Raw genomic sequence first — 26,409 nt, 5'->3', positions numbered from 1 at the left:
CCCCTCCCACCTCCGCCAAAAAAAATACACCTGAACTCTGGAGCCTAAATTCAGTAAAGCAGCAGGATATAAAAAAACCAGTACTCATAAATCTATGGAATGAATGGCTTGGAGGGGAAGAGAGGACTGAACCTGGAAGGAAAAGGGGGCAACTGCGTACAAATGTAGACAGTTGTAGAGATGATGGTTAGCCTTGGGAGAACTGCGGTGGCTTGCAGTGGATGGACTGGGGACTCAGAACTCTGGTGGTGGGAACAGTGTGAAATTATACCCCTGCTGACATGTAATTTTATAAATCAATATGAAATCATTAATAAAATTAAAAGAAAAAAAGAACCGCAAAAAAAAGAGGGAAAGAGATAGAGAGACTCCTGCAGCCCTGCTTCACTACTCATAAAGCTCCCCCCTTGCACATGGTAAAAAATATTAGAGAATCAGGAGTGCCAGTGGTGCAACCTGTCAATTCCATTGTCTCTAACTAGAAAACGGCCGTGCATAAACTATCGTCCAGAAGGAAATCTGTTTAATCACCACTGTCCTTTCAAGAGTTTACTTTTATTTTTTTTAACCAGAGGACTGTTCAACTCATAATGCTGCCAGAGAGTGAACCTGTGACTTTGAAACCCTAATAATGAAAAGTCTTTTACTATGAAGCCATTATGCTCTGCCTCATTTGAACTTTTGGGTCTGTGAAGGATTTAGTCAAAATGGCCTACATCGAAGAAGCAACGACCGTTCATTTGCAGTGTTTTCAACATCTTGAGGATCCCCAAATCAACCACACCCGAACAGCCCCAAACAACACTCACAAGAGCGCAGAAGCCGAAACATCTCATAAACACAGGCTGCGTGAATTAGATTGCACCGTGATCTCGCCACATCTTGCCTGATCTCTGAAGCTCAGTAGATCAGGCCTGGTCAGCCCTTGGCTGGAAGTATTATGGCAAAAAACTCCATGCTGAACAGAAGCTGAGTTCGCTTCGCATCATGTGTTGAGACCAGACACCTTGCTCCACTTCCCTTTTAGGAAAATCTCAGTCTCGCGGGCCAAGGGCAAGGGCCTCGCGCCTGCGCCGTTCCAGTGCTTCCGGGCCTAATATTTCGCTCGCCTTATTTCCAATAAATAGAGGAAGTGGGCGCTGCTGGCTGGTGTCTGTCTCTGTTACTGTGTAGTGCCAGATTTGAACCGGGAGCTTCATATATGGTAAGACCCCATTCCACCAAAAGCTATTTTGCAAAAAAAAAAAGAAGAGGCACCTGTATTCCATTCCCAGACTCCTTTTTCAATAGGTATAGTGAAAAATATATGAGTTCTGACCCAAGAACACTGGTGGAGTGTCCATGAAGACCTGGAGAGATGGTGAAGCCGAGACATCGGAAGAGCTTGGGTTTCTGAGTTCTCACAAGAAAAAGCGAACCAGGAAATTTGGCCAATTGTGGACACCTGTCTTCACTGATTTCTGGTAAAACAAAATTTTAATTTTTTTATCATTATTGATTTAATGTTGGTTTACAAAATTATAAGATTTCAGGGATACAGTCTATACCGATTATGTGTGCACAAAACTCACGGTATCTGCACTACCAGTTTCTGTGTCCTCTCTTAACCACCAGTTTCCAGAGTCTCAGAGGCAGTTTGGTTACTATTTTCTGCAAATTCATTTGATTTACTATCTATATTATATATAAAGGCGAAGCCATCTGCTAGCTGTTTGTTTTTGCTTTTTATCTTTTTACTGTTTTACAGAGTATCATTACTTCCAGACTAATTTGTTTCATCCAGAACACAGTATAACCTTTTAAAACGGCAGCATAGCCTTTTAAATATATCTTCCATAGTTTCTTTATCCAGTCATCCACTGATGAACAGTTAAGTTGATTCTACATGTTGGCTATTATGAATAATGCAGTTTATTGACATGGGGTTGCACAAATACCTTTAAATTAGAGTTTTCATGGTGTTGTTTTTTTAAATAAATGCATAATTCATATTGCTAGATCATAAAATATTTACATTTTATTCAAAAATTCTCCATACTGTCTTCCATATGGGCTGCACCAGTTTGCATTGGTCAGATTTTTGAAATTTCTCTTCTTCTTCTTTTTTTTTTTAACCTCCAGGGTCTTCCATATGGGCTGCACCAGTTTGCATTGGTCAGATTTTTTAAATTTCTCTTCTTTTTTTTTTTTTTTTTTAACCTCCAGGGTTATTGCTGGGTTCGGTGCCTGCACCACGAATCCACCGCTCCTGGAGGCCATTTTTTCTCCCTTTTGTTGCCCTTGTTGCTGTAGCTTCGTTGTGGTTATTATTATTGCCATTGTTGATGTTGTTCGTTGTTGGATAGGACAGAGAGAAATGGAGAGAGGAGGGGAAGACAGAGAGGGGGAGAGAAAGACAGACACCTGCAGATCTGCTTCACCGCCTGTGAAGCAACTCTCCTGCAGGTGGGGAGCCGGGGGCTCGAACAGGGAATCCTTACGCTGGTCCCTGCGCTTTGCACCACGTGCGCTTAACCCACTGCGCCACTAAATTTCTCTTCTTATTCCCTCATTTGTCCATGTGTTATTCAGAAGCATACCATTTCTGTCCCCACATACCTGAGATTTGTCTTTTTTTTTTTTTGTAGTTGATTTCTAGCCTTATCTATTGAGATCAGAAAAAAAAAATTTCATGATTTCAATCCATTTCAAATATTCAATCTTAGTGTTTTTATGTCATAACATAGAGTTAATCCTTGAGAATGTTCACATGCATGCCAGAAGAATGTGTACTTATTTCTTTTGGGATAGATGTTTCTGTATGTATCTATTAAGTCCATCTCATCTATTGCTTCATTTAAGAGCACTATATTTTTTGTGGAGCTTTCAGCTGTCTCCAGCTCTAAGTGGTATGTTAACATCCCCTATTATTGTGCTACTGTTGATTTCTTGAAGTTGGTACTTGTTTTGATCGTTAACTGTACTCATGCTGGAAACATAAGGGTAGTTACGTCTTCATGCTGAAGTGATCCTTTGACCATTATTTAGTATTCATTTTTGTGTTATCTTTGACTGAAACTCTGTCAAGTCTAAAATAAGAACACTAGTTCTGGTCCTTTTCTTGGTATTACAGGCTTGGAACACCTTGCCTTTTACTCTTAGTTCATGCGTGTCTTTGTATCAATATGAGTTTTTTCTAACATGAAATAGGTAGTTCTTGTTTTGTGTGTGTATGTGTGTGTTTTCCCATCCAGTCACTATTTTTTGACTAGTGTGTTAAGACCATCTAAATTTAGGATGACATAGACATGTGTGACATAGCTATTTTTTGCCTTCTGCTTCCTGCTTCTTTTATATTTTTTGAGTTCTTTCTTCCCATTTGCATTACCCACCATTTTGTGTGGATGGTTCATGTTTGTCTTCTACGGGCCTCCGCTCTGTATCTTGTTTGGTGGTTACTATGAGTGCTGGAACTCAAACAAGCTTTATAAAGCTGATCTCATTTTACTTGACTGAATTGCCTTTGTGCATTTCTTCCTTGTTGTTTCATCTGTTGTTTAGATTTCAGGTTGTTTGACTGTTAATCTATCACCTTGTGAGGGGCTTGTTTCTTTGTTTCTTCTTTTCTTGTAGAACTCATCAGCTTGTGTAAAGCAAATCCAGTAATGACATACTCCATCAGTTTCTTTTTTTTTGCATCAGCAAAATATATATATTTATATAAATATAGGGAACATTTCTCCACCCACCCCAAAAACATGTTTCTTAGTGCTTTTTCTTTCTTTCTTTCTTTCTTTCTTTCTTTCTTTCTTTCTTTCTTTCTTTTTTTGTGTACACATGGAATAGGCAACAGTTTTTACATACATTTAGCAAACAAGTTTTGATCTATTGGCTGCTTCTTGGTGCAGTAATGCAACGGCAGTTTGTCCTGGTGCCAAAGGCTCATACCATTACAAGGAAGCTGTGGACACTAATTTCTTAGGAGGTGAGGCCAGTCCCACATGAACTTCTCTTGCACCCCTCTAGTCCACCACGATTCATAAACACTCAGGACTTCTTCTCCTTAGATGAATCATCAGATGTTAAAAACAGAACAAAAGGGTCACAAAGGGCCGCACGCTTTTCAGTACAAAGCATTCTCTCCTGCACTGCTGTCACAGTGCAGACCTGACTGCCTGAATATGATCAGGACATTTAGTCAGTATTATTGTCTGTATTTGGTTATGGAAACTCTCTTTAATTTTTGTTTTTTAAATCCAAAGTGCATAATGAGAACAAATCAAAGCATTTCTCTTTTCTTTTCAGCATCAGTTTTATCTAAGTATCTTCTCATGGGAGGACTACTCAGAGGCCTTGCCTTTGTCCTTCCTACCCTCCAAAATTAAAAAATAACAGTAATAACAAGAGTCAAGCAATTTAGACGCTCATCTGTGGTAAAAACACTTTGCCAGCAAATAGAAGTCGTACTATTGTAAAGAAAACTAATAAGGCAAAGAGTACATATGATGATCCAGCTACTATGTTTTGGGCCATTAATAAGGCTGACCTCTATTTCAGTGATGTAAAATCCTGTCGGAAATACTAGGGGAGTCATACAGAAAAGGTATATTGCAGTGAATGCTATCCATCGAGCATATCTCTTAGTTTCTCTTCAGCAGTGAGAGGCCACCAGCAAGCCACAAGTGACAGTCAATGAAATGATCCCCATGATGAAAAAACTGTGTCGACCCACTCTGGGGGGAGCCGAGGTGGGATGCATGTTTGGTCTCATCCGTGGACTGTTGGACACTGTCAGGGTCTGCGATTCTGGTGCGATCCGCTCGCACCCTCTGCTCACCTGGGATCAGCAGCTGCGGTGCAGCCAGAACCGCGGCATGACCCAGAACTCCAGTCATTTTTTTTCTTTTCTTTTTTTCTTTCTTTCTTTCTTTCTTTCTTTCTTTCTTTCTTTCTTTCTTTCTTTCTTTCTTTCTTTCCTTCCTTCCCCTCTTCTTCTATCTCTGTCTCTCCTTTTTTTGGTCTGAGAAGACATTTATCATTTTGTCTGGTAAAATATTCATGGTTGGCCACTTTTAAATTTCTGCACTTTGAATATTCTGCCGTTCCATTCTCCCTTGGCGTCCAGCTAAGAAGTTTGATTTGCTGGCAGCTGCACAAGTCACTTTGTCCAGCAGCTGGCAACCCCCACCCCCCAGCCTCTGGACCTTTGATCATCCTTGACTGCACCGTCCATGGCTGGAGGGGGCCTGGGAGATAAACAGCCCCACAGGAGGGTTCCAGGCTGCCCCTACCCCCCAACCTGCCAGTCTCACAGAATAGTCCAGTTCTGCCCTCCATGTCTGTCTGTCTGTCTCTCGTTCTCTTTTCTCTGGTCATCCCGGCTTCCCAATTCAGACTCCTTCCCATGGCTGTTTTCATCCAAGTAGCTCATTCTTCCTTGAGGCAGAGAGACCCGTCTAGATGGATTTTCCTGAACTCTGCTCTCAACTCACCACTTGGGGTTCCTTGGGACGAGGGTTTGGGGACAGAAGCGACTCACTGGTCCCGGCAGCTGGGAACATGGCGGCGCCCAGGCGGCTGCGGAGCGATGGTGTCGTCCAGCTGCAGGCGGCTCCCCCACTCCTCTCTCTGCTGCTCATCCACGTCCCGGCGCCCCGCGACCTGGGGAGAACTGTGCTTTCTCTTGGGATTACCCAGAAAACTAGAGAAGTTTCGTGGGAAATGTGCAGCTTGCTGGCTGGTACGGGCTGTTGGCATCCGCGCGCCCAGGTCACGCCCCGGAAGGGATTAGCCCCTCGCTGCTGGAGGCCGGTCCCGCGGTTTCCGGTTTGCTCTATTCTATTCTGTTGATCTAGGTGGCAGAGGCTAACATTTATCCAATTACATTTCTGGGATTGGTGAGTTTGGGGGCTATGAGGACTACAATGTTGCTTCAAAGAATGGGAGCTCCCTGGGTGATGGATCAGTGCTGTGGTTTTTCTACTGCATAAATAATAAAAAAAAATGGGTCCATAACATAGCTAAATGCTGTCCTGTATGCAAGAGGCCTTGAGTTAATCCCCAGATTTTGCTCTCCCTTCCTCCCTCCTTTCCTTCCTTCCTTCCTTCCCTTTTTTTTAACCAGAGCACTTTTCAGCTCTGACTTGTGGTGGTACCTGGGATTGAACCTGAAACTCTGGAGTCTCAAATGTGAAAGTCTCTCTCTCTCTCTCTCTCTCTCTTTTTATCTGTATTTTTTTAAAAAAAAATGTGGGGAGAAGTAAAGTCAAGCAGTTTTATCCTTCAGTTTTTATGTTCAGTGACTCTTGTTGCTATCATTTATATCTGTTACCAAAAATGACCTGCTATTCTCTGAAATGCAAATACTGGATGGTTCCACTCTTATGGACAATAAAACAAATTGAAGTACATGAATCTGTTAAAAAAAAAAAAAGTAGCTGAACTGTCACTAAGACCTTGCGAAAACTATGATGGCTGTCCTTGGGGGTGGGCACAGAATTGTGGTGGTGAGTGTGGCATGGAACTATATCCCTATAATCACATGGCCTTTCAACCTATTATGAAATAACTAACAGAAACACATTTTTAAAGATTGGATTGTGTTTTGAAGTTGAAGTTTTTAATATTGTTGGAACACCTGTTAAAGAGTCATCTGCTTTTTGTCCTCAGTATGAGCAATAATGAACAGATGAGGGAAATGTTTAAATGTATCCTTGAGTTAATCTTAACTTGATGAAAACATGCTTGATTATAATTGGGCAAAAGCTATGAGTATGGAATTAGAAAACAGAAATTTTCCTGTATGTTGAGGTTCTGAATGTTTTTCCTAAGTACACGAAGACATTTAAAAATATTTTTAAAACTTTGTTTATTTTGAGTAGGAGAGAGAGAAATTGAGTGGGAAGGGGAAGAAGGAATGAGAGAAAGAGATATGCAGCACTGCTTCAACACTCATGAAGCTTCCCCCACTGCAGTCAGGGAAGGGGGCTTGAATCTGGGTCCTTACACATGGTCATGTGCACTCAACTGGGTGCACTACTACCTGACCCCTAAAACATTTTAATATTAACATTTTTCTTCACATTTTCTTTTTTTTTTCTATTTTATTTATTTTTATTTCTTTATTGGGGAATTAATGTTTTACATTCAACAGTTAGTACAATAGTTTGTACATGCATAACATTTCCCAGTTTTCCATAAAACAGTACAACCCCTACTAGGTCCTCTGTCGTCATTTTTGGACCTGTACTCTCCCTCCCACTCACCCAGAGTCTTTCATTTTGGTGCAATTTTCTTCACATTTTCTACACCACCACAGTCACTGAATTCCCATAAAATTTGTGGCATTTTTCCACCTCCTACACCCCAAAAAGAATTTTGGTCCTTACTCCCAGAGAGGGAGAAATGTTAGAGGAAGATGACCAGAGAGTTGTAACTCCTATTCCATCAGGACCTAGAGAAAGAAAAGGGGGGGGGGGAATATAAAAAAGACACTCTCAGAAGTAGTAATAGGTGTAGCTGTGACTTAGAAAGATGAGTCAGGATCATAGAAAAAAATGGGCAAATATATAAAAATACAGATAGTTAGAGACATAGTCAACCCACATCTGTGACCTTGGGAAAAGTACTTCGGTTTCCAGTGGAGGGAATGGGGGTGCAGCACTGTGGTGGTGGGAAAGGTGTGGAATTATCCCCCTGTTGTCTTATAATTTTGTAAATCAATAGGAAATCACTAATAAAAAATCTTGGTGGCATTTCCTCGGCTTGTACTTCTGCAGGTCTCAGAAACATGCCTGTACTGTTGGAAGAAGTTGGAGTGTTGATATCAAGTTGCTGCTTGATAGATAGTTCACCTCTTCTACTGTAGATGCCTTGCATAGTTTGCTTCCGGCCACAGAGATCATGGTGAGTAAACAGTAAGCACAATGAATACTGGGAGAAATGGATAAATAGACCTGCTTATTGTTTATTTCCAGAAAAGACAAGAAGTACCCTGGTTAATTTGTCAGTATCTCCCAGAGCAGACATATCTGCTAATCCTTACCCTTTTTTTTTAGAAAATTGAAAGGCAATAAAAATGACAGAACACATCCTGAGGTGTTGAAAATTCCAACTTAAGTCTGATGGCTGGGGCCCCATTTATAGTAATTTGTGAAAATTACTTTTGTATTTAAGATCTTAAAAGACTGTTAGCACTCAGTTGAAGTCCTAGAGGTGAATGCTTGACTTAAAGCTAAAACCTGATTCTGTATTGTCACTTGAGCATGTTTAGTTCATGGTATCATATGAATTTAGCCTGTATAAATTAAGATCATGTACTGTGCTTAAGAATTTTTCTTATCTATTTTGTGATTCTATATTAAAGTCTGTGTTAAAATGTGAAATTAACTTTTCCAGAGGAAGAGGTAGCAAACATTTTGGCGAAGTCGTGAAATGTTTGCAAAATTCTGCTGATCAACAGCTGGTGCCTGTACTTTGTGTCCTTTTAACCAAGCCCAAATCTGAAAGAAAATAACAGATGTTCCATTAATTATTTTTCCGTGTGTGTGTGTGTGTGTGTGTGTGTGTGTGTGTGTGTGTGTGTGTGTGTATAGTGGAATTGTCTTCCAAATACATCAAGCATAGACTTTGCTTATGTCTTTGGGTGGTCAAATGGTTTGACTGTAGCCCTATCAACTGACAAATATGAAATAGATCCTACATGGAACATTTTGGAAAAAATAGAGTTCCAAAAACAATGCTCATCAGGGCCTGGCCCACGGGAACCAGCAATGGAGCCAGGTAGCTGGGTGAATTTTAACCATTATCATTCACACACTTTCTGACTGGGGAAACTGACCAGTGGTTCTTTTGCTTTTGAAAGCTGGGTTCTGCCACGGACTTGAGGTCATGGGGACAAAGGGACAGGATGAATGTAATGTAGCCAATGGAAGCTAGATATCTTTAAAAAATGTTTTAAATTTATTTTGGATAGAGACAGAAGGAATTGAGAGGGAAGGAGGATATATATAGAGAGAAAGAGAGAATGTTTCTACTCAAGACCAAGAATGTGAGCTCAGATCTACAGGGATGCAGAGGTCACATAGGCTCCTAAGCTGAATATGGGCCCCAGATCACATCAAATTGATGGGGTTTACAGTCAACAATATTTATACACCTTTCTCATAATAGGGCGCTACTCTCTTCTCTGATCCAGCTGTCTGGTCCTTTTTCCAGCCATGACATCATCTCCCTAGACAATAACTTGGATCCACCTGTATATCAGATGTCAGGCTCAGGGGAAAAAAAAAAAAAACTAGTATAGCCACAGGCCCTTTGGAATTTAACTAAAATATGTCTACTAGCTATGTACAAAACAGAGGACCCCCCACCCCCCAGCTCTTCATCTGCACTATTCCAGCCCTTAAGTCCGTGATTGTTCAACAATTTGTTTGGCTTTGTATGTTAACTCTTTTTTCAGCCACCAGGTTCCAGATACTAGCATGATCCCGACCAGACTTTCCTGGACAGACAGCCCCACCAATGTGTCCTGGAGCTCCACCCTACTAGGGAAAGAGAGAGGCAGGCTGGGAGTATGGATAGACCTGTCAACACTCATGTTCGGAGGGGAGGCAATTACAGAAGCCAGACCTTCCACCTTCTGCATCCTACAATGACCCTGGGTCCTTACTCCCAGAGGGTTAAAGAATAGGAAAGCTATCAGGGGAAGGGATGGGATACAGAGTTCTGGTGGTGGGAATCCTGTAGAGTTGTACCCCTCTAAACTATCCTATGGTTTAGTCAGTGTTTCCTTTTTATAAATAAAAATTAAAAAAAAAAAAAGAATAAGGAAGTCTCCAACAGAGAGGATGGGATAAGGAACTCTGGTGGTGGGAACTGTATGGAATTGTATCCCTATTATCTTACAATCTTATTAATCATTATTAAATCACTAATAAATTTTTTTTAAGTTTAAATTTATTTTGGATAGAGACAGAGAGGAATTAAGAGGGAAAGAGGATATATAGAGGGAGAGAGAGACCTGCAGCACTGATTTATTGCTTGTGAAGCTTCTCTGCTGGGGGGGGGGGGACACTGGAGGCTTGAACCAAGGTCCTTGTACACTGTCTTCTTCTTCTAGTGTTTGCCCTTCTTCCGTAGCCAGTCAACAGCGTCAGGTTGAGCCTGATGTAAAGTTTCGAGACCTCCTTTGAATCTGGAGAGGTGGCAGTCTTTGACTATGTGGGTCATAGTCTGTCTGGAGCCGCAGGGACAGTTCGGGTTGTCTCTGGCTCCCCAGCGATGGAACATAGCGGCACACCGGCCATGGCCTGTTCGATAGCGATGGAGGAGGGCCCAATCATAACGTGCTAGGTCAAAGCCGGGTTGACGCTTGCAGGGGTCTGTGATGAGGTGTTTGTTCTTGACCTCAGCTGACTGCTAACTCTGTTTCCAAGAGTCTGGAACAGAGAAGTTCAGTGTAGGCGTGGGGGACCAGATTGGGTGACAAGATGTCAAGCGTTGGACAGGGTGGGCGAAGATATCCGCGTATATTGGCAGGTCCGGTCAAGCGTAGACGTGGGAAATGAACTTAGATGATGCCGCATCCCGACGAATATCTGGCGGGGCGATGTTGCTAAGAACTGGCAGCCATGGAACCGGGGTGGAACGGATGGTTCCAGAAATTATCCTCATGGAGGAATATAATTTGGAATTGACCAAGTGGACATGGGGGCTATGGAACCATACTGGGGCACCGTATTCTGCAGTGGAATAGCATAATGCCAGAGATGATGATCGTAGTGTGGAAGCGCTCGCGCCCCATGAAGAGCTGGCCAGTCTTGCAATGATGTTATTCCTCGCGCCCACCTTTGTTCCTGAAATGACAGGGTGCGATCGAAAGTAACGCCAAGATAGACTGGCTGGGCTTCATGCCAGATTCTCGTATCGCCAAGCTGCACATTAAGCTCATGCGAGGCCGAGGCATGGTGTAGATGGAAAACAGATGATACCGTTTTTGCAGTGCTAGGGATTAGTCGCCATTTTTTACAGTAATCAGATATCAGAGACATGTCTTTCGTGAGTGTTTCCTCGAGGATGTCGAACTTGGATGCCTGAGTTGTACAGCAGATGTCATCGGCGTAGATGAACTTCCTTGAAGAAGTTTCTGGGAGGTCATTGATGTAAATATTAAATAGCGTAGGAGCCAGAACAGAGCCCTGGGGGAGGCCACTTGAGACAAGTCTCCATCTGCTAGACTTGTCACCCAGATGCACCCGGAATCTTCTGTTTTGGAGAAGAAACGATATAGTGTTGGCCACCCATGGAGGCAGGCATCTTGAGATCTTGACCAGGAGACCACGGTGCCAGACCGTGTCATAGGCTGCTGTGAGATCAACAAAGACAGCACCCGTCTTTAAATTCTTCTGGAATCCATTTTCAATGTAAGTTGAGAGGGCCAGGGCTTGTTCGCAGGTAGATCTTCCTGGGCGGAAACCAGCTTGGGCGGGTGATAGGAATTTCTCTGTAAGAGGAGAAATTCATGACAGAAGCAGCCTCTCAAGGAGTTTGTAACACATGGAGAGGAGAGAAATTGGTCTATAGCTGGCGGCCAGTGTTGGGTCTTTCTTTGGTTTCAAAACTGCTATTATCTTCGCACGACGCCAAATTTTGGGCATAGAGTCGGATTCCAAGATGTGGGACAGGAATGTAGTGAGCCACTTCTTTGCCTCGGGGCCCAAGTTAAGAATGAGTTCTGGGGTGGTGTTATCATAGCCAGCAGCTATGATATGTACACTGTAATGTGTGAGCTCACCCAGGTGAGCCATCACCCAGTCCTAATGAAGCTAGATATTAATTCAAGTCCACAAGAAAATAAAGTAAGTCAGTAAAGGTAATTAAATAGGAAGATAAGGTAGTATAGATATAGTTTTATTTGTAACCCAGTATTATCTGACTTAAAATATAACTGCATACATATTTTTAACTGTACTGATATGATTTTCAATACATAAAGGTATAGCTAGCATGAAAATAATCATACAAAGAAGGAGAAGTCAGTTTTATTTGACAAGTTTTTTCATATGCCATTGAAATAACTCATTATTCATCTTACTTGCATACATTGTTTTATTTTAAGATATAAATTATAATCATCGGGGGGTCGGGCGGTGGCGCAATGGGTTAAGCGCATGTGGCGCAAAGCGCAGGAACCGGCGTAAGGATCCCGGTTCGAGCCCCCGGCTCCCCACCTGCAGGGGAGTCACTTCACAGGCGGTGAAGCAGGTCTGCAGGGTCTATCTTTCTCTCCTCTTCTCTGTCTTCCCCTCCTCTCTCCATTTCTCTCTGTCCTATCCAACAACGAATTGCGTCAACAAGGGCAATAATAATACCCACAATGAAGCTACAACAAGGGCAACAAAAGGGGGGAAAAAAAAAATGGCCTCCAGGAACGGCGGATTCATGGTGCAGGCACCGAGCCCAGCAATAACCCTGGAGGAGGAAAAAATAAAAAAATAAAATAAATAAATAAATAAATAAATTATAATCATCAAGGCAACCACTGGAAAAAATGCAAAAACATAGAGCAAAGGGAACAACTACAGCAGTAAAATATAAAAAACAGACAGACCACTTAAGCAATCAGATCTATAAAAACTGATTTCAGGGGGGCCGGGTGGTAGCACAGTGGGTTAAGCGCACATGGTGAGAAGTGCAAGGACTGGCTCAAGGATCTTGGTTTGAGCCCCCGGCTCCCCGCCTGCGGGGGGGGGGGGGGGGGGGGGAGGAGTCGCTTCACAAGCGGTGAAGCAGGTCTTCAGGTGTCTATCTTTCTCTCCCCCTCTCTGTTTTCTCCTCCTCTTTCAATTTCTATCCTATCCAACAACAGCAGCAATGGCAACAATAACAATAACAACAAGGGCAACAAAATGAGACAAAAAATGGCCTCCAGAGCAGTGGATTTGTAGTGCAGGCACCCAACCTCAGCAATAACCCTGGAGGGAAAGAAAAAAAATTATTCCAAACAGTGAAACAATATTAATAATCTAAAATAATCACTTTATTATGTTCAATCTGTTACAAATTGTTTATGTGAGCAATATTCCCATACAGGAAGCTTTTAGTTGATATATATACTTTCTCCCAGAAAAACAGATATCTTTATGCACACCAAGGTCCTCTATGCAAATTTTCTAGTTATATCCATTTTGACAATGCTCAGTTGGCTACTACCAGGATAATATTTTTATCTCTGTCCTTTTTTTCTGTTATTGAGCAAAGGAAAATTCCTTGCCAACAAAATTTTTAATCATTTTCTTATAACACCAGTGAAAATTAATTTAAAAAAACTAGGTTCAATTAATACTTTGTCAGCAAACACTAAAATGTCAAATTGTGTGAAATACAAATTACCTTTTTAATTTTATTACCAATTAACATTTTTTCTTTTTTTAAATTTCTTTGTTGGGGAATTAATGTTTTACATTCAACAGTAAATACAATAGTTTGTACATGCATAACATTTCCCAGTTTTCCATATAACAGTACAACCCCCACTAGGTTCTCTGTTATTCTTCTTGGATCTGTATTCTCCCCACCCACCCACCCCCAGAGTCTGTTACTTTGGTATAAACTGCCAATTCCAGTTCAGGTTCTACTTGTGTTTTCTCTTCTGATCTTGTTTTTAAACTTCTGCCTGAGAGTGAGGTCATCTCATATTCATCCTTCTGTTTCTGACTTATTTCACTTAACATGAATTTTTTCAAGGTCCGTCCAAGATCAGCTGAAAACGGTAAAGTCACCATTTTTTTTATAGCTGAGTAATATTCCATTGTATATATAGACCACAACTTGCTCAGCCACTCATCTGTTGTTGGACACCTGGGTTGCTTCCAGGTTTTGGCTATTACAAATTGTGCTGCCAAGAACATACATGTACACAAATCTTTTTGGATGGGTGTGTTGGGTTCCTTAGGATATATCCCAGGAGAGGAATTGCAGCATCTTAGGGTAGGTCCACTTCTAGCCTTCTGAGAGTTCTCCAGACTGTTCTCCACAGAGGTTGGACCAATTGACATTCCCACCAGCAGTGCAGGAGGGTTCCTTTGACCCCACAACCTCTCCAGCATTTGCTGCTGCTACCTTTTCTGATGTATGACATTCTCATAGGAGTGAAGTGGTATCTCATTGTTGTCTTTATTTGCATTTCTCTGACAATCAGAGACTTGGAGCATTTTTTCATGTGTTTCTCGGCCTTTTGGATCTCTTCTATGGTGAATATTCTGTCCACATCCTCTCCCCATTTTTGGATGGGGTTATTTGTTTTCTTGTTGACTTTGGCAAAGCTCTTTATATATTCTGGTTATTAGCCTCTTGTCTGATGTATGTCATGTAAAGATCTTCTCCCATTCTGTGAGGGGTCTCTTGGTTTGGGTAGTAGTTTCTTTAGTTGCGCAGAAGCTTTTTAATTTGATGTAGTCCCATAGGTCCCTTAGTCTTGTAACTGGATTCGTTTCATTGAAGATGTCTTTAAAATTTATGCAGAAAAGAGTTCTGCCAGACAATTGTTCCAGTTGGAACTAAAGCCAGACTTTTTGACAGTCAGCCCCTTTGCTGTCTTATAGCAACAAAACAAAATCTGGAGTAAGGGTAGACAGCACAATGGTTATGCAAGGAGACTTTCATGTCTGAGGCTCTGAAGGCTGAGGTTCAATCCCCCACATCACTGGAAGCCAAAGCTGAGCAGTGCTCTAGTAAAAAAACAAAACAAACAAACAAAAAAGCTGTGAGTTGGTGATATAGTTAACTTTATAAAACTAGGGCTGGTGGCCAATATTTTCTTCTTTTTCAATGTTACAGAGTCACAAATCTGTAAGACCTGGACAAGCAGAGAGCACCAATATAACAGGTTTTTCAAATTACCATTTAAAGACGACTAATCAGTCAGTAACTCAACAGTGCATTCACCTGTGTACAGATAGTCAAAGCTGCCAAGAAGCAGCTCCAATGATTTGCTTCCCTTGAATCACTATTTGAAAGAGAGGCGTCACGGCTAAGTGAACTGTGACTGTAAAATGATGAGCTTACTTTTACTTAATTTCTCACTTGACACTTTCAAGCAGTACCAAGAAAGATGACACCCTTCAATTGAAGCTCTATTATTTGATGGATGTTTGGCATTTCTCATTTGACTTTGTCTTTCAAAAAAAAAATGGAAGAAGAAAGAAAGAAAAAGGAATAGACTGAGTATTACTATCTTGCTGTCATGTTTGCATCCCAAGTATGATTACCTAGATCAGATACTCAAACACTCATATATTAATACTTCACATGCTTTGGTTACTTTTCTTTAAAGTACATCCCTTTAAAAATGTACTTTTGCCACTAGTGGGGGAAGGTAGCATAATGGTTATGCAAAGAGACTTTCATGCCTGTGGCTCCAAATTCCCAGGTTCAATCCTCCATACTACCATAAGACAGAGCTGAGCGGTACTCTGGTAAAATAATACTAATTATAGTACTAATAATACTAATAAAATGTTTGTCACCACCAAGCACATTAAAAAGAATTAATCACAGATTATAAAGAGGATTTTATCTTAAAATGTTAGCACAGGGGCCAGGTGGTGGTGCGCCTGGTTGAGCACATATGTTACCATGCACAGGGATCCAGGTTCAAGTCCCTGGCCCCCACGTGCAGGGGGAAGTTTCATTAGCAGTGAAACAGGTCTGCAGGTGTCTCTCTCTCTCCCTTTCTCCCTTCCCTTTCAATTTCTGTCTCTATCAAATAAATGGATATAATTTTAAATAAGTAAAGCATTAGCATGGAAACATAATAAATTTTCTCATAAAGGATCCTGCCACTTTTAAAATTTATCACATAGTATTTTTAAATACATATCTTGAAGTCAAGACTACCCATCTCCTAATGATGCTTAGAATATTTTTTAAATTTATTTCTTTATTGGGGGAATTAATGATTTACAGTCAACAGTAAAATACAATAGTTTGTACATGTATAGCATTTCCACATAACAATACAACCCCCTTAGGATGCTTAGAATATTAAAACATTGTTCATGAAAATAAAGGAACTGGGCTTATGACACAGAAACAACAGCTAACAAGACTGACAGCCTTCTAATTATCTGAAGCTATATCATCTGACTGTCCTTTGACTTTCTCTTTCCAGCTGGACTACTTTTTTCATTTGTTTTTGACTCCCTTTCTCATCTCTACATGCTATAGCAGAGATGGAATCTTGGACAAAGAGCAGATGCAAGAGAAGGAAGATTCCCAGGGTGAGATGTGCTTTTCTTGATGAACAAGAGATGTTATCATCACAGTCACACTGGAATCAGAAAGGCCGTGTGACTTCATAGTAAAGCAGTCCTTCTGGAAGCCTTAGTTCCAAGACGATGTGGAGCAAATTTCTCTTGCTCCACCAGTGAAAAATTATAACTCGTTAGATAATGAACAAGATAGCTTTCTATTTTTCAAAACAACTTTATGGAAGCATAACTGACATACAGTAAACAACATCCATTTAAAATGTAAAGCTAAATAAATCCCACATACATAGACACCTGCAGAGTCATCAACATGTTGGATATTAATGAACATATCCGTCAGTCCCAGAATCTTCTTCCTTCTCCTCTTCTAGTCTCTCCTGCCTCTCTCTCCATCCCCCACCACAAACAACCACTCGCCTCTTCTCTGTCACCGTGAGTCGTTTGTGTATTTTGGAGTCTTACACATGTGAAACGTGTGTTGCATGCATTTTCTGGGGGCTGGGACTTATTTGTGTTGTTACATGCATCCACGCTTTCCTCGCTTTTGTTGCACAGAAGAGTCTCACTGTCTGGCTGCTCCATCATTTGTTTACCCACTCCTCTTTTGATGGACATCTTGGTCTTTTCAGTTTGAGGTGACAATAAATACAGCCACTATTGCCCATTTTTGTGCAAGTGGACAGAATGCTTCCATCCTAGAATGCCGACACATTTCAGAACGGACATATGTTTTCATTTCTCTTGCCTTTTCAAGTACTTTGGAATGGAAAAATAGAATTCTATGATCAGTATATGTTTAAGTTTTTAAATTGCTTTCCAAAGTGACTGCAGGATTTTTATAGTCCTACCAAGTGTATTCCATATCTCCACCCACGCTTCACTCCACCCATGTGAGTGAAATCCTGCCGGGATAGCCTGAGGGTACTTCTTCCCGAGCTAGTGCTCTCTGGGTTGGAGAGAACTCAACTGGAGCCGATCTAGGCTGCTGTGTGGGAGAGGGATCAGGAACTCGTGCCACACTAACTTCGCAGGAGATACACTCTGGAACTCTCGGAGCCAGAAAGCAATTTCCAAGTGTCTTTAATCAGAAGAGCAGCTGTTTTTATACTCTCCAAGTAGGGTGGAAACAGGATGTGATATAGAGAGGGTGGAGCAAAAAGTGACTGGTGGAAGATCAGGGTGTGACAAGGAGAGGATCAGGGTGTGACAAGGAGAGGGGGTGGAGCAGGTGAGAATTCTACCACTAAACCACCAATGCCCTGGAGGGAGTGTGGTGCTTTATGTAAATGTAAAAGTGATTTATGTAAATAGACCAAAGCTTTGAATGGGATTAAATCTATCCCTATATAGGCATATGGTTAAGCAGAAGCCAGGGGGAGCTGGCATACTACCCAACAAAATCCTTAGTTTTCTCCATTCTCATAGATCTGTGACTATTAATGATGACCATTTATTTTTATTTTTTTTTTAATTTCTTCATTGGATTAATGGTTTATAGTCGACAGTAAATACAGTAGTTTGTACATGTGTAACATTTCCCAGTTTTCCACATAACAATTCAACACCCTTTAGGTCCTTCTCTGCTATCATGTTGCAGGACCTGAACTCTCCCCTTCACCCCAGAGTCTTTTACTTTGATGCAATACACCAACTCCAAATGATGACTGTTTCTCTGTGTACTTATATATACCGTCTCTCATTTCTTTTTTGGTTTATTGTGCCTATTCAAAATGTTTGTGTCCTCTGGTTATTTGTTTTCTTAGTGAATTTTGATAAATCTTTACATATTTTAGACACAAGTCCTTTAGCAGATGAAGTGACTCAAAAATGTCCATGTCTTGATTCCCAGAGCTGGCAAACATGAGAACTTAACACACAGCAGAAAAAGATCTTGCAGATGCCAGGAAGGTTAAGGACCATGAGTTGGGCAGGTGAGCCTACATTTTTCCAGGAAGCCCTACCCATCATCACAAGAGTCCTTATCAGAGTGGCAACAGGGATTGGCAGGATATTGTGTCCAGCTGTTGCCTCGTTGGTTTCTGAATCCTCCTTCTGGCTTTGTGTATGCATGATACTGAGTCCTCATAAGACACCCAGACTTCCTCCACATACCAGGGGAGAAATTCCCAAGCAACTGTATTTTCACCTGCTGAGTGATTCTAGTTGAGATAAGACCTTTCTCCTTCAGCACCCAATGGAAACTCCTAAGGAAGTAATCTAGTCAGCCCAGACGACATCGTCTGCCCACCCAGGTGACAAGATAAAACATGACACTGTGTGTGTGTGTATGTGTGTCTGTGTGTACACAAATCACTTTGCCACTACAACTTACTTCCTTTCTTTAAAACTGTAGGAATTTTAGGCAAGTAGAAAAAAAGAGAATATAAGAATTTTGACATCCATAGAGAGCCAGTATTGACTTTCTGGAATGCTCCCTTTCTCTTTTAATGGACAGTTTCTCTTAGAAAATGGGCAAGGGTTGTAAGCAGGTTCCACATATCAGTTAGCATGCTAATTCGCTATTTTTGTGATGACTTGGCTTCATTACCCTGCCCCCCTCCGTGGGAAGGTTAGATGGACTCAGAAACCTTGCGGTCCTCTAGGCTGTCTATCAATACACCAAGTCCCTGTTTTATTGAAGTGCTGGAGAACAAGGAAAGAGGTGTGGTTTGACCCCTTTCCCTGTATTTTTAAATCCTGCCTCTTTAAGAAACCCAGAAATTATTTTGTTGCCACTGCAAGGCATAGCTCACCTGTGTTAAGAAACACCTGTCTACCTCCAGGGCAGTCTTGTTTGAAAACTTGTATAAATTAAAAATTGCCTCTGGGGATTCTACAGTTTTGTGTCAGAAGTTACATTTGAGGGAGGAGAGTGTTAACAAGCCAGCTCCAGAATTTTGCAAATGGCACAAACCATCCAGGCTTGAAACAGGCCCTTACTCCATCTAGATGGACCACCTGGCAACACTTATGGGATGATTCCCTGGGGTGCTGATGCTATGTCTGCACCTGGGCCATCCCAAAGGCCATGGGCATGGGGTTCGTAGTCATCAAAAGATATTTCCTTGGGGATCAGCTCTCCTATGAGCCCACTCTTGCAGGCCAAGCCCATGATGCTAAAGTCCCAAATTTCAGTGGCAAGCATTCAGCTCACAGTACACTTGTATTTTGGTATCCAGCACCAAGGGTTAAAATAAGTGTGGCACATTCTTCTCGAGGCGGCTGCTGGAGCAGAGACTGACTTTTCCCAGAAGAGATAGAGCTATCCTCCAATCCACCTCGGTGGTGTTTACAGAAATGTGTTCCCTTTGGGACAGGTCAGATAGGACAGGGTGACCCTTCTACAGCCTGTGCAGATGAGAAGAGACTGAAATTTGAGGGCCATTTATTTGTGTCCTAGTGGGCCTTCTGTAATTTATGATCGTCCTGGTTTTTTCCCTTCTCTTCTCTTCTCTTCTCTTCTCTTCTCTTCTCTTCTCTTCTCTTCTCTTCTCTTCTCTTCTCTTCTCTTCCCTTCCCTTCCCTTCCCTTCCCTTCCCTTCCCTTCCCTTCCCTTCCCTTCCCTTCCCTTCTCTCTTCTCTTCTCTTCTCTTCTCTTCTCTTCTCTTCTCTTCTCTTCTCTTCTCTTCTCTTCTCTTCTCCTCTCCTCTCCTCTCCTCTCCTCTCCTCTCCTCTCCTCTCCTCTCCTCTCCTCTCCTCTTCTTTTCTTTGTTAAGAGATATTTATTAGCAAGAGAGTCAGGGAAGAGAGAACCAGAGCACCACTCTGGCAAGCATGATGCTGGGAACTGAACTCAGTACCTCATGCTTGCAAGTCTGTCTTCTGGTTCTTTACTTGCTACGTTCTTTAATAATAAGCAGCCATTCTTTTTGTTTTTAAAGAAGTATTTTATTTGATAAGCAATGTCAGAGTCTGGCTTAGCCACTGTGGTGGCAGCGATCAGGCCCTGGGTCTCAGGTGCAGAAGGCATAGAGCACTGAGCCGCCTCCCCGGCCACAAGCCTCGTTCTGTGATCAGGTGAGGAAGGAGTGCTTGCCCAGCTGTGAGACTCTGCCACCACAGTCTGTTGCTCTGTCTTCTAGCTAAGCTCTTGGATCACCTTCAGAGTCCCCAGGCCCTTTGTTCTGTTTATTATTTCAAGAGATCTCAGTGTCTCTGCTCTACCCACATATTATTAGATACCGTGGCAAAAGATCTAAAGAATCTGTCATAAGAAGCCCTGGGCAGCTGGTGTCCTTTCTGCCAACACATGCCTCTCAGGGCTGACTTATGGGCAGGGCAGCAGGGTTAGTACCTTCGAGAAGATCCACAGGCCTCCGGTGACCCCTCTGGCAAAGCATCAGAGGTTCTGCAGCAGAGCTCCGGGCAGCAAAGCGAGGCCAGCCAGAGTGGATGCAGATGAGAGAGTCTCCCTCTGCTCAGCTTTTAAAAACACCTGCAGCTCCTGTTTCAGGGCCCGTGCTAGCTCCAGGCTGGGCCTGGCTCTGTTCAGGCTGCGCTGTGCTGTTCCAGAGCTTTGTGGACGTGGATATTGTTGCGAAACTTTCTTTAGAGCTGGAGTTGTCTCAAGAATATAGTGAGGGTACTTCCAGAACTTTCTTCATAACGGAAGCTTAGTGTTAAGACCTTCAACTTTCTTCTTTTTTAGAATAGTATTTATTATGTAGCATTTTAAAGCGTATTTTCATTATTTTATTGTTTTCTTTTTTTAAAACTTATTTACAAATAAGTTAAAAAGGGGGGGAGAGAACCAGAGCATCACTCTGGCACATTCAATGCCAGGCATCAAATTCAGAAGCTCGTGTCTTAAAATCCAATGCCTTATCTGTTTTATTTATTAAAGATTTTATTTATTTATGAGAAAGATAGGAGGAGAGAGAGAGAAAGAACCAGACATCACTCTGGTACATGTGCTGCCAGGGATTGAACTCAGGACCTCATGCTTGAGAGTCCAGTGCCTTATATCCACTGTGCCACCTCTCGGACCACATTTATTTATTTTTTATGAGACATGCACAGGCATGGAGAGAGATCACTGCTCACCTGTGGCTTATGGTGGTGCAAGTGACTGAACCTGGGACTTTGGAGCCTCGTGCCATTAAGTCTTCTTACATAACCATTATGCTGTCTCTCACCCCCTCCCCAACCTATTTCTTTCCTTTCTTTCTTTCTTCCTTTCTTTCTTTCTTTCTTTCTTTCTTTCTTTCTTTCTTTTCTTCCTTCCTTCCTTCCTTCCTTTCTTTCTCTCTTTCTTTTTATTCTTTTTTAACAAGCCTTTTTTTTCACTTGACTTTTTTCTTTCAGTTTTTATTGATGTAATAATGATTGACAGGATTGTAGGATAAGAGGGGTACAATTCCATACAATTCCCACCACCAGAGTTCCATGATCCCATACCCTCCATTGGGAGCATCCCTATTCTTTATCCCTCTGAGAGTAGGGACCCAGGATCATTATGGGGTACAGAAGCTGGGAGGTCTGGCTTCTGTAATTGCTTCTCTACTGGACATGGGTCTTGGGAGGTGGATTATACCACCAGCCTTAATAAGCCTTTTTAAAAGCATTGCCTGGCATCTGTTGGGATGGTCAGTTTTACTGCAGTTTTATCTCAAAGGTACTGCTTTGCAGTGTTAACTGTCTTCGACTAGCAAAGTGCTAGATTTCTGGCCCATGGTGCTGGCATGTGGCAGCTGCTGGGAAAGACCACTTTTTCCATCTCTTCCATCAGAGTCTGTTTCACACTCCTGAGCCTGCTAATACTAGATAAGTGATCACCTCATCCAAAGGGAGGGACATTTAGGAGAGTGAGGCTGTGTCATGCTGCCATGTTTGTGGCGGTGGGATTGCCTTAGGAACTAGTCCCGTAACAAAAGGTCCCCAAGGAGGATCAGCTAACAGTGACAAACAGTGACATAAATGTACACGTGGCGAGAAGGATAGAATGAAACACATTGTACTTTATGGAAAAAGCAAGAATCAGACGTGTATAAATACCATGGATATAAAGTTTAAAATAATGCACGTAAGATAACACCATCTCAAATGCAAATAGATATAATACAGATGAAAGGGCTGGAGAGATGACTCACTGGCTAGGGTGCCTGCATTATCAGAGTGTGACCAGGCTGGAGTCACTGTGCCATGTAAGAGATGCTTTGGCAGTGGAGGACGTTTTGATGCTATAGTGTCTCTCCCTTTGTGTTCCTGTGTCTCTCCACCTCTCTCAGTGACCATGCGTCGGAGAGGTGAAACCACATATGCATGAGATCCTAGCTCTACCAGAATGAAAAAAGAACACACCACAAACATTAAGATGCATTTCTGTGAAGGTGGGAGAGGACAGGGATCAAAGACAGGGAAGAATAAAAAGAGATCAAAGAGCTTGGACCAAAGTTTAGTAACTCAACAGAAGGTCCTTGTTGATTTTCCTGTTGTTGACGTGGTGGATCACACTGACTTATTTACATATGTCAGGCCTGTCTTGCATCCTGGGTAGGGAGCAATCCCTCTTCGTCATAAGGTCCAGTCTTCATGCACTGTTGCGTGTGGTCTGCCAGAGTTTTGTTCAGTATCTTAGCATCTGTTGGGTTAGTGGAAAAGTCATGATGCATTTCTGCACAGAAAAAAAGTCATGACTTACCAGCAAACCGATATGCTCATCAGGGATATTCACTTGCAGTTTCTTTCCTTCCTTCCTTCCTTCCTCTCTTCCTCCCTTCCTCCCTCCCTTCCTCCCTTCCTTCCTTCCTTCCTTCCTTCCTCCCTTCCTCTCTTCCTCTCTTTCTTTTTCAATATTTACCCACTTTTGGTATCAAGGTGATGTTGGCTTCTTAGAATACTGGAGAATATTCCCATATCTGCAATGTTTTGGAAGAGCTTCAAAAATAGTAGTAGCTCTTCTTTGAGGGTTTTTGCAAAATTCATTGGCAAAACCAGGTAGAAATCTGGTCCTGGACTTTGCTATTGTGGAGACTTGATTACTGTTTCAGCTCCTTTGATTGTAATTGGTCTATTCATGTTTCCAGTACTCTTGATTTAGTCTTGAGAACATACCCATCTTTTCGGCACTCTCCATCTTGATGACATATGGTTGTTTCAGCTTCTGTGCTTGAAAAAAGTTGACATTTATGTAGTCATGTATTGGCTAGACATAGAAAGAACTTGAGAGGAGAGGGGGAGGTTGAGAATGAGAAAGAAGGAGAGACACCCGCTGCACTGTTTCACTGCACATGAAGTCCCTTCACTGCAGGTGAGGACTTGGGGCTTGAACCCAGGTCCTTGTGAGTGTGTCCCCACTTGGCTCCTCAAGTTCTATTTTAATAGTCAATCACCACCACACAGTGACATCTGAGACCATCCCATTTCTCTGTAAAATTGCAGCTCAGATGTGGGGCACCTCATATATAGTGAATAATAAATTTCTGTCTCATATAAACTGCTACAGAGCTGAAGAGAGAGAGAGAAAAAACTCAACACAACATTTATTGGAGCAGCTTTGCACTGGAACTTGGAGAGAAAACGACAGGAATACAGAACAATCTAATTTAGGAGTGTGATACAAAAGTTCAAAATATTAGTAAACTATATCTAGCATAATCAGGAAAGCAGAATTCCCCATGACTGACTTGTGTGCTTGTCACAAGAGTGAAAAAGTGATTTAAAATATTAGAGAAGATGACTTCAACATTCTTAATAGCTGAGTAGTATTGTATATATCTACCACAACTTTCTTAGCTGCTACTCCATTATTGGACACCTAGGTTGCTTCCAAGTCTGGGCTCTTATGAATTGTGCTGCTATGAACATAGGTATATACAGATCTTTGGGGATGGATGTGTTTGGTTGCTTAGGATATATCCCTAGGAGAGAAATTGCACATCATAGGGTAAGTCCATTTCTAGCCTTCTGAGAGTTCTCCAGACTGCTTTCCACAGGGGTTGGACCAATTAACATTCCCACCAGCAGTGTAGGAGGGTCCCTTTACCCACACAACTTCTCCAAATATACCATTACTATCTTTTTCTGATTTATGACATTCTCACAGGAGTGAAGTTGTATCGCACTGTTGTCTTCATTTGCACAGAAATGGATTTTCTTTTTTGTTTGTTTTATTTATTTATTTTAATTTTTTTGTTTATAAAAAGGAAACATTGACTAAACCATAGGATAAGAGGGGTACAACTCCACACAATTCCCACCATCAGAACTCTGTATCCCATCCCCTCCCCTGATAGCTTTCCTATTCTTTAACCCTCTGGGAGTATGGACCCAAGTTTATCCATAAATTAGGGCAAAATATATACCTGTAAGCAAAAATACACAATAGTCTGTAGTGAGTCAGTATAAAGTTTGTAATGAAATAGTGTCTACTTAGACTTAGATACCCTCCTCACCTACTTCCTATTATAGTTCTCTCACTCACTCCAAAGCTAACCTTATCAAAGCAAGGACTGCAAACGCTGAGTAAGGGCAAGAGACTGGCATACTTTAACGATGACTCTTTAGTCACTATCAGGCCACCCCATCAGCTGGGGCCCTAACTGGGGAGTCCTGAGATTCCCAAACAGACGTGATGGGCCTAGACCTCGAATAAATCCCTCTCTCCATTGTTACCGGTCATTTCTATTAGGAACAACACAGTAGACCCCTTTGTGGGCCCCCATAGGACCTTGCCCTCAACTTGGATCAACAATGGTAGAGAAATGTATTTTCTTCATAAGGCTGGAGGTCCAGGAACAAGGTGCCAGCAGGCTGGTTTCTGGTGAGACCTCCCTCTGTGACTGTGGAAGGCTTGTCCTCACATGGCCTTTCCTCCTTGTGCCTCTCCTCCTGGTGTCTCCTCCTGCCAGACGACCTCAGTCCTAAGAGAGAAGGGCCCCACCCTGATGACTTCCCTACCTCCCTGCCTCAGTCACATTTGCCAGTTAGTGCTTTAAAGTCAGAAAGGAGAGGAAATGCAACTTACCATACCTACGATGTATCTTGAAAAAGAAAATTCTACTCCAGAGTGAGCCTGTGATGGAATTTAGACACTGAAAGTGAGCAAAAGCTATGATGCACCCATTTGCAAACAGTGGACAGAGGCAGTGGAGCAAAGCACAACACAGCACTCCCTGAGAGGATGGAAATTCATCAAGTGAGCCCTGGAGCTGCCCTGACTTTGTGCTTCAACAAAGTTTCCAGGCTGCAGCAAAGGGAGGAGGAACCCAAACAGAGACGAGTGGTTCTCAGAGTGAAGGGACAGAAAGCTGCAACTACAAGATTTTCAGAGGTTTCCCTTTGACTCGTTAATTGATTATTGATTAGCTCATGCAGGAACCAAGAGCCAGAGAGAAGATCTCCAGAAAGAAGTGGTTGGAATAAACCTCAGAGATCACGCCAAGCAAATGCAGCCAGAATGGAAAAAGCTCGTACTGCATAGAGCAAGAGAGTGCTCAGAAAGGTATTGCTTCAGGAATGGGGCCAAATCAGGGCCAAAGGCTGCTCTGGTCATACCTAAATAAGCTTAAAAGCAAGCTCTGAGAAAGATCAGACCGTTTTCCAAGAAACCGTAACAGCTTCCCAGAGCAAAGCTGAAGAATGCTTAAAAAGGGGGGAAAACCCAAAACACATAGTCAACAAGACATGATTCACAATGTCTGGCATCTAACTAAAATTTCCAGGCATATGAAGAAGGAAAACATGTCCAAGAAGGAGAGAGTCTTCTATAATGAGAAGGACCAACCAATGGAAACAGACTAGTGAAGTGAGTTATAGAATTCACAGTGGGTAAGGATGTTCAAGCAGCTGTCATGAGTACACTCTATATCTTCCAGAAAGCAGGAACAAAAAAAGAAAAAGAAATCGTGAGCTTTTTCAGACATGAAAGAAAAATATTTTCAAGACCCAAATAAAGCTGTCAAGAGATGAAAAATACATTATCTAAGATTAAAAATACACTGAATGGGATGAATAGCAGAGCCGACACTGAAGAAAAGATTAGGGGTCAGGTGGTAGTGCACCTGGTTGAGTGTACACATTACAAAGTATGTGAGGACCCAGGTTCAACTCCCTGGTCCCCATCTTCAGGGGAAAAGCTTCATGAGACATGAATCAAGTCTTCAGGTGTTTTTATTTCTCGTCCTCTCTACCATCCCCTTCCCTTTCAGTTTCTCTCTGC

General features: G+C 42.0%; 1 long non-coding RNA gene across 1 annotated transcript in view; it reads left to right on the top strand.

Annotated features, from left to right (window-relative positions):
- The first annotated feature begins 1,142 nt into the window (after nucleotides 1–1,142).
- LOC132534656 (uncharacterized) overlaps nucleotides 1,143–26,409 on the top strand; it is a 44,648-nt gene continuing 19,381 nt past the window's right edge. Inside the window, exons 1-2 of the long non-coding RNA XR_009546394.1 lie at nucleotides 1,143–1,204; nucleotides 1,291–1,463. This is a non-coding gene — a long non-coding RNA (uncharacterized LOC132534656). The remainder of the gene's footprint in view (nucleotides 1,205–1,290; nucleotides 1,464–26,409) is intronic.

This window comes from Erinaceus europaeus, chromosome 19 (assembly GCF_950295315.1).
Source record: "Erinaceus europaeus chromosome 19, mEriEur2.1, whole genome shotgun sequence".
Taxonomy (NCBI): Eukaryota; Metazoa; Chordata; class Mammalia; order Eulipotyphla; family Erinaceidae; genus Erinaceus; species Erinaceus europaeus.
This window is presented reverse-complemented; position numbering and strand designations above follow the sequence as displayed.